Source organism: Pongo pygmaeus, chromosome Y (genome assembly GCF_028885625.2).
Source record: "Pongo pygmaeus isolate AG05252 chromosome Y, NHGRI_mPonPyg2-v2.0_pri, whole genome shotgun sequence".
In the NCBI taxonomy this organism is placed as follows: Eukaryota; Metazoa; Chordata; class Mammalia; order Primates; family Hominidae; genus Pongo; species Pongo pygmaeus.
The window spans coordinates 30,136,224-30,145,587 of record NC_072397.2 but is presented as its reverse complement, the minus strand read 5'-3'; the positions used below and the strand labels follow the sequence as shown (position 1 = coordinate 30,145,587).

General features: G+C 45.9%; 1 long non-coding RNA gene across 1 annotated transcript; it reads right to left on the bottom strand.

Moving 5' to 3' along the window:
- Nucleotides 1-4,809: 4,809 nt before the first annotated feature.
- Nucleotides 4,810-9,082, bottom strand: LOC129025992 (uncharacterized). Its single transcript, XR_008497377.1, has 3 exons — nucleotides 8,924-9,082; nucleotides 6,358-6,475; nucleotides 4,810-5,016 (listed from the first exon to the last, which is right to left on the bottom strand). It is a non-coding gene; the product is annotated as an uncharacterized LOC129025992 (long non-coding RNA).
- Nucleotides 9,083-9,364: the final 282 nt, after the last annotated feature.

Here is a 9,364-nt window from a genome sequence, read left to right as displayed (position 1 = left end):
GCAGAAGTATCGCTTGAACCCAGAGGCGGAGGTGGCCGTGAGTTAAGATGGTGCCACTGCACTCCAGCCTGGGTGACAGAGTGAGACTCCATCTCAAAAAAGTCAAAAAAGAAAGAAAAAGAAAAAAGGAGGAAGAGAGAAATATGGATAGAGAGAATGAAAGAGAAAGGAAAAAGGAAAGAAAGGAAGAAAGAAAGAGAACTGAAGAAATACATTTTAAGACAGAAATGAAAGGAGAAAGATAGATGAAAAAACTCAAAAACATAGTAAAATTATTTTTCTAAAAAACTCTAAATATACTCTAAAAAAATAGCCCAGGGGCGGGCTATGATGCGCTTTCCACTTTACCAATATGCTGGCTGGGAAAGAAAAATATTAAACATAACTTAACGGCAAAAAGTGACTATGGCGGCTTAGCCAACATGGTTGAGTTTCCCTAAGGAGGGAGGGAGAGAGGACGAGGAAAGCTGCCAGCCTCCAAGGAGAGAAACCGAGGTGAGGGGGAGGAGATAAAACAGGAGGGGGAACGGAAGGAGGTATAGTAGTTCACTGTGGAAAATTTCCTAGCCTGGGGTGGGTGGGGGGACACGGAGAGCAACCCAGGAAACAAGCTGATTCCAGAAAAGACACCAAATTCATAGTGCTGCCATCGCTGATTTGAAAGGTGTGCAGTGCATGCTTCTTCCTCCACACTCATTCGGTTATTTCTGAGTAATGTCTTTCAGTGCCACACGCTTGACATCTACCTGCTTTCACAACATCTGGGGAGAATCAGAAAAGTCCCCACTAATGAAAAGGCCTAGGGTGGAGCTGCTTTCTGTAAAACCCAGGCAGAAGGGTCCACGCGAGTCAAACACACAAAGAAAGAAAAGGAAGCAACTGATGAAAAACGTCAACAATCCGGCCCAGCCAGAATCTCCACAGGTTTTCTGGGCAACAAGGGAGGGGATGAACGGGTGGACGGGGGTAGGGCGGGCCTCCGAGGGTCGGGGTAGGACTGGGAGGAGCCCAGAGAAGCCACACTGGCTCCTTACCATGGGCGGGCGGCCACAGCGTCCTGTGCGCCTCCTAGACTTCAAAAACGGTGACATCTAGATGACGCGAGATGACAACGGATGGAAGTGTCAGCCCGGTGCCCTCCCAGGAGCTCCCAACAACTAATCGACCAGAGCCCCTGCGGGGGAAGAAGCACCATGGCTCGGGAAAACGTGGAGAAACACATGCGCCTACGCACGTACACACGCGCGCCATATCCCACAATATAGACGCGTTTATACCGTGATAATGAGAAAGCCCATTTCTAGTGCAAAACAGGCAGGCTGGGCGCGGCGGCCCAAGCCACTAACCCCAGCACTTCGGGAGGCTGAGGCGGGCAGAACATCTGAGATCAAGGGTTCCAAACCAGCCTGGTCAACATGGCGAAACCCCGTCTTTAAGAAAAATGCAAAAATTAGCCGAGCATGGTGGTGGGCACCTGTAATCCCAACTCCTCAGGAGGCTGAGGCAAGATAATCACTTGAACTCAGGAGGTGGAGGTTGCAGTGAGTTGAGATCTCACAACTGCACTCCAGCCTGGGCAACAGAGGAAGACTCCGTCTCAAAATAAATAAATAATTAAATAAATAAATAAATAAATAAATAAATAAATAAATAAATAAATAAAAAAAATAAATTGATTCCACCTTTAGATGCATGCACTCTTAAGATTACACAGATAGCTTAGAAGGTATATAAGCTTTATTATACAAGTTTGTAATTTTGAGTTGGTCTAGTTATATTTCCAGGCCTTCTCCCTGTAAGTGGTCACAAAAATAAAACTCCCTTTTTTTAATTCATCCGTATCTCATTATCAGGTCGTGAGAATAAGCAGCCCGACCCTCAGTTTGGTCCGGGAACAATTACACTCCAGCCCGGGTGACAGAGGGAGACTTTGTCTCAGAAAAGAAACAAGAAAACAATTAAAAAAAAAAATGAAGATAATTAGCGGGGTGTTGTGCTGTGTTGTGGCTCAGTAGCATGCCTGTAGGACCAGCTGCTCCAGAGGCTGAGGCAGAGGAAGATCACTTTGAGCCCAGCAGTTCAAGGTAACAGTGAGCTATGATCCTACCACTGCACTCCAGCCTCGGAGACACAGGAAGGCCACGTTTATTAAAAATACATGAATAAATGAATAGATGAATGTAAAAAAATGCAAAGAGATGGCAGAGCACGGGAAGGCTTGACTCATTGATAAAGACTAGAGCAGAAAAACAGGACCATCCATTTGAGACAGAGGCTATTCCAAATCACAGTGGAATAAGCAAGTGGAAGAGCAAGGCCCTGCCATTTTCTGCAGATAACCATTCTTTCTATCCACAGGCTGTCTCAGCTAGCCTCTGACTGTTAGTAGAAAGCAAATGCCCAACCATGGAGCCACAAAGTTACCATGTGAGCTGAGCTGCTCATCACACACTGGGCGTAAGTGGGTGTGCACAGCAGCACTCCAGCATGACACGGAAATGCTGTGGACCTGATTGGGTCCAAACAGATCCTGAAGCACAAGTAAGTTCCATGAGAAAGTGGCCCAAATGCCCATGGTACCCAGTCAAGGAATGAACTGAGTTAAGAAATTACACATAGCCGGACGCAGTGGCTCATACCTGTAACCTCAGCACTTTGTGTTGGGAAAACCAGCCCCACAGCAGCTGGTGGGTACCCTGAGTCCCACGGAGACAAAGGAGTCGGAAAGAGGCAAAATAAATGTTTAAAAGGCGGGTCCAGGAGACTGGAGCATCGGAAGCTTGCTCACAGCCCAGAGCTCTTGAGCTCTGCCAAATTCGTTGGTTTACAAGCTCTTTGTTCTTAGGGCAGATGGGAGGGGTAGAAAGGGATAAGGAAAAGGATTCATCAGTGTCATTCAATAAGATGTATAGCAGCAGTTTTTTGTGAATTTCCTTGAGCAAAGGCGTGTGTCTAAACTACTCCAGATCTTTAACTTATCAGGACTGAAATGGGTGTGAGTGGGTTTCAGGTGGAGCCAACATGTTTGATTATACTCCACTGCTTTGAAAGAGTGGTATCTCCCTTACCAACCTGTGGAATTCCTCTGAGCTGTTATGCTTTCAGGGCATAAAGATATGAAGGCAATAAGGAGATGTTTCTCCTAAGAGGCCACCCGTAGCTCCACATGGATGTCTCACACACCGGAGACCAACTGATATGGCACCCCAGAAAGTCTTTCTCACACTTTGAGAGGCTGAGATGGGTGGATCACTTGAGGTCAGGAGTTCGAGAGCAGCCTGGCCACCACGGTGAAACCCTGTTTATTCGGGAGGCTAAGGCAGGAAAACCGCTTGAACCTGGGAGGTGGAGGTTGCAGTGAGCCATGAGCGCACTACTGTGCTCCAGCCTGGGTGACACAGTGAGACTTTGTCTGAAAACAAACAAAAATTAAATTTAATTTAATTTAATTGAAAAAAGAAAGTACACATAAAATTACACATAGCTGGGTGCAGTGGCTCACACCTGTAATCTCAGCACTTTGGGAGGCTGAGACAGGTGGATCACTTTGTAGCATCATTGCTGCCTTGAAAGGACAGCGGAGTATGTTTATGTCACTGTTGGTTTTAATTTTTTTCTTTTTTCCTGGAAACTCACTTACTTTTTATATTATTATTAGTAATAATAATAATAATAATAATAATTATTATTATTATTATTATTATTTTGGATAGGGAGTTTCGCTCTTGTTGCCCAGGTTGGAGAGTAATGGTGCAGTCTCGGCTCACCAAAACCTCTGTCTCCCAGGTTCAAGTAATTCTCCTTCCTTGGCCTCCCGAGTAGCTGGGATTATAGGCAAGCGCCACTACGCCCGGCTAACTTGGTATATTTATTAAAGACAGGGTTTCTCCATGTTGGTCAGGCTGGTCTCAAATGCCCAACATCAGGAACGTCAGGTGATTCACCCGCATCAGCCTCCATAAGTGTTAGGATTACAGTCGTCAGTCACTGTGTCTGGCCTCTTTTTTTTTAGATGGAGTCTCACTCTGTTGCCCAGGCTGGAGTGCAGTGGTGCTAGCTCACTGCAACCTTCACCTCCCAGGTTCAAGCAATTCTCCTGCCTCAGCCTCCTAAGTAGCTGGGATTACAGGTGCAAACCACCATGCCTGGCTACTTTTTTGTATTTTTAGTAGAGATATATTTTCACCATACTGGCCAGGCTGTACTTGAACTCCTGACCTCCTGATCCACCTGCCTCTGCCTCCCAAAGTGCTGGGATTACAGGTGTGAGCCACCATGCCCGGCATGTTTATTTATTTTTTTAACTCATCAAAGAACAATCAGACCCACTCATCAGGGTGGCAATTCCCTAGGCAACAAGGGAGGGAGAAACTTGGAGGTGGGGGCAGGGACAGTGGAGAAGACATAGCTGCCCCAGGCTGTGCCCAGGTGTCATGATCTTCCTCCTTGAGGCCTTGGTTTTTAGAGTAACAATGGCTACCAAGTGACGCCCAACTTAAACCGTTAGGTGAGTAGGGGGCATATGCCAATGAGAGTGTCAGCCCGCAATGAATTGGCATCACCTGGAGTGGGGAAAGGAGGGAAAGGATGGAGGTCCCCACAGTACACTGGGTCATGGCACCCTTGCAGGCAGTCCCCATAACTAATCAACCAGGGCCCCTGGGGGGACACAGCCTAAGTCCCTGCCCATTGGATCATCTGGAACTTCCATCCAGAGGCCGACTGGAAATTCTCTCAGTCAAGCTCCAAACCTAAAAGCATCACTGCCACACCCACCAGGACTAAGACAACTTTTAAAAGAATCATTTCTGTGTTTTGGTTGCATCCGTGTATTTCTGTACAACAAAATTATTTATTTTAAACGTTACGTGTTTTTTGCTTCTTACATGTACAGTCCCGTGATAGACAGACCAGGGGACTCCTCAGCCCAGAGTCCATGAGGCCAGAAGCTGGCATCCTCAGTTCTTATTTAGAATGAATTTAAACAAGCCAGCCAAATACCCTGCCATGAAAATCCTAGAAAGACAAGCGATTAAGAAAAGAAAAGAAAAACAACAACAACAACAACAACAACAAAAAAAACAATGCTGTCAGGAGCAGTAGCTCATGCCTTTAATCCCCGCACTTTGGGAGCCTGAGAGTGGGTGGATTCCTTGATTCCAGGCAATGGATACCAGCCTTGGCAACATGGTGAAATCTCATCTCTACAAAAATACAAAAATTAGGTGGCTTCATAATTTGGACTCAAATTTCATAAATAAATAGTTCGAAATTTAAAATGTAAAAATATCTTAGTGCTGTATTGTGTTATTTTTGCATCCTAACCTGAGAAGGACATAATATAGGTGTTGTCTGTCTGTCCATTTGTGACAGGGTCTCACTCTGTCTGTAGCCCAGGATGGAGTGCAGTGACATCATCACAGCTCACTGCAGCCTCAACCACCCCAGGGTTAGGTGATTCTCCCACTTCAGCCTCCTGAGTAGCTGAGACCACAGGCATGCACCTCAGGTTTTGGCTGTTTTGTCCAAGGCTGGTCTTGAGATCCTGGGCTCAAGCAATCCTGCCTCCTTGGACTCCCAAAGTGTTGGGGTGGCTGGAGAGAGTCACCGCAACCAGCCTGACTTAATACATCTGGTCTCACTACGTCCTGAACACATGCCCTTGAAGAACTCTAGTCAAGAGAGAGTCAGCAAGAGACTTTCAGCATTCTCTCCACAAACCAGTGAGGTGGAAGGTGGCCAAGTGGCATGTGTTACTGTGGTTTTAGGTGGCCACATGTAGAGGATAGATTTCAAATGTTTCCAGAGAGGTGCAAGCCACAGTCATTCGGGGCATCCAAGCTTGGGATGTGGTTTCTGACAGCATCTTGAGGGCCAGGAAGGGCCAGGATCTGCCACGGCCAGTGTTCCAGGGTGGGGACAATGGAACCCAAGGAAGAGGGAGTCATCCATCCACACTGAGCTCCAGCACTAGGCCCCACCATGCAGACTAAATCAGAAGGAACAATCCCTCCTCCTACATTCCACATCCCTCCACTGAACTTGGGAGCAGATCTGTTTTCCAAATACGAGGTGACTCTTGGTTTGAAGTGAATCACAAGGGGCCCAGCTTTGTTGAGTTGGCAGGATAAAGCAGTCATTCTGTGTCGTAGAATGAGATATGCATCGAATCTAGAATCTCCAGTTAAAACCAATGATGGTGGCCAGGTGAAGTGGCTCATGACTGTCATCCCAGCACTTTGGGAGGCCAAGGCTAGCAGATCACAGTCAGGATTGTGAGATCAGCCTGGTCAATATGGTGAAACCCTGTCTCCACTAAAAAAAAAAAAAAAGTTAGCAGGATAGGGTGGCATGAACCTTTAATTTCTGCTACTAGGGAGGCTGAGGCAGGAGAATCACTGGAAGCAAGGATGCGGAGACTGCAGCCAGCCAAGACCATGCCACCGTGTTGGCGACAGAAGGAGACACCATTTACCTAGAGGGATAAAGGAACAACAGGGTCCCCACCAGGATGGAAGTTCCCTAGGTAGTGAGGGAGAGTGGGAGGGGCCTCTGGAAGGGAAGGAGAGAAAGCAGTTGCCCCAGTCTTTGTGAAGTTGGCCAGGCCTTCCTCAGTGCCACCTTTCAATAACAGTGGCCACTTTCAATAACAGTGGCCTTTCAATAACAGTGGCCGCTAGGTGATGACCTATTTATTTGAAAAGAAAAAAAAAATTATTTTGAAAAATTGCAATTTAGGCTGGGCACAGTGACTCACACCTGTTATCCCAGCACTTTGAAAGACTGAGGTCAGCAGATCCCTGAAGGCCAGGAATTCAAGACCAGCCTGGGCAACATGGTGAAACCCTGTCTCTACTGAAAAAACAAAAGTTAGGCGAGTAGGGTGGCATATGCTTACCCTGAGTAGGCTAGTAATCTCAGCTACTCAGGATGCTAAGGCAGGAGAATCACTGGAACTAGGGAGGTGGAGATTGCAGCCAGCCCATAAAACACCACAGCCTGGGCTACAGAGCAAGACTCTATTTAAAATAAATTAATAAATAAATAAGTGAATGAATGTATGTAAAAAGAAAAATGCAAGGAAATGGAGGAACTCGGGAAGGCTCCACTCATTCCTAAAGACCAGAGCAGAAAAACAGGACCATCAAGTTCAGACATAGGCCATTTTGAATCTGTTGTCACCATGCTCAATTGGTGTCAAAGAAGGTTAGGTTTCTGTGCCACCCATCTGTCATCACCACTTTTGTCAAGTATAACTGCAGGGTCATGACTACACAGTGGTCTCTCAACCCACTGAATGCATTCGTATTTTTATGAGCTTGGTTGGGAGAATGAACAGAATATTTGGAAAAGTACTCACCGTGTGTTCTTAGGTCTCTCATGTCTCTTGTGAAACCAATCAAATTTATGGTCCATTTCTTTCTTTCAGCCCTAGACCATCCATAGATTTCCTAAATAAAAGAAGAGTGAATGCATTTTATGGAACAAGGATGAAAAACAACCAAGTGAAAATTTCAGAGGCTTGTGATACACAGGGGTACACAGAATGAGGAGACTTCCAGAATCCAAACAAAGACAGACAGAAGGAGGCATGGGAGGAAACGAATTGAGAAAAGAGAGATAGCAAAAAAGATCAAGAAAAATGAATGTAAAGAAAAAGAGACAGAGATGTGAAGGGAAGAAAGATAAAGAAAATAGAAATACAGAGAAACAGAAAAAGTGAATAAGAAATGATAGAAAGAAGGGAGGAAGAAAAAGAGAGAAGTAAGAAAAAGAAAAGAAAGAAAGAAAAGGAAAGAAAGAGGAAGAAAAAAGAAAAATAAAGGAAATAAAAAGAGAGGAGTGTATCAAGGCTTACATCTGTAATCCCAACACTTAGGGAGGGAGGTTGACGTGGAAGAATTGTTTGAGCCCACCAGTTTGAGACCAGCCCTGAGAATACAGTAAGACCACTTCTCTACTTTAAAAAAATAAAATAAAATAAAATGTTAGCTGGGCGTGTAGTTTCAGCTCCTTTGAAGCCTGAGGTGGGAGCATCCATTGGGCTCAGGAGGTGGAGGTTGCGTTGGGCCTTGGTCAGGTAAATGCACTGCAGCCTGTTGTCCAGGCTGGTCTTGAATTCCCGAACTCTAGCCAACTGCCTGCCTCAGCCTCTGAAATTGCACCTGCCATATTCAATGGCCCTGGGGGTATCAGTGACAGATTTTAGAAGACAAGGTTGTTATGCCACATTGCCCAGGTTGGTCTCGACTTGAACCCGGGAATTTGAGGCTACGGTGAGCCAAGGTCATGCCACTGCACTGCAATCTGGGTGATAAAGCAAGACCCCAACTCTGAATATCTAAATAATAAAAACAATAACAATAATAACAACAATAATACAAAGAAATAATAACAAACAACAGCAATAATAATAAACTAGTGAGAGTGAAAAATATAAAAATAAAAAAGGTAATTTAGAACACATTTAATTGTAGTAATTTCAAGGAGTTATTTCTTTAACCTGTCTCTCTTACTTTCTGAAACAGGATTTTTCTCTGTCACTCAGGCTGGAGGGCAATGGCGTGATCATGGCTCACTGCAGCTTTGACGTCCCAGAATCCAGGTATTCCTGCAGTCTCAGACACTTGGAAGGCTGAGATGTCAAGATCACCTGAAGGAGCCCAGGAATGTTGAGGTTGTGATGAGCCGAGACTGCATTCTCACATTCCACATTCTCAAAAAAAAAAGAAGAAGTAAACGTAAAACAACAGCAACTTCAGTGTATAGAAAGAGTATGAAAAGTAAAAGGAAAAAGAAAAACAAAATGAAGAGCAACTGAAAATACTGTGGAAACAATTGGAGAGGAAGAAACGACGTAGTGAAAGAGCGACACCTAGTAGATGCAGGTGGTAGTGCTGCTGACCAGAGTTATCAGTTCTACCTTAGAAATCCCAAGTTGACGGTCAAGTCCAACGCTCCCTGCCGACATCTTATGGACCCAGGGCTTGCGGACGGACCCAGTTGGAACTTTATCACACCAAGCCGGCCCACCTTTGATGCCATCTAACTCCGCCGACCTGCCCGCAGTTTCCCCACTGTCCGCTGGTTGGCCAGGAGAGCGGAGAGAGGAGGAAAGCACAAGAGTGACCAGTTCATATCCCATCCCCGCGCGCCTGGGCTAGAAAGAGAGGCCGTGACCCCAACGGCCACCACTGGGCACGCGTGAACACTACTGGGACAGGAACCGCAGGGGCACACCCTCCGACAACCACTCCTCAGTCATTCTCACCAGGCTCGATGAATCCAATCTCAGCCCCTGGAGGAGTTCCCAGCGGGGTGTGGGAAGGAGGTGGAATCGGAGAGGTGGAAAGACGAGCAGGGG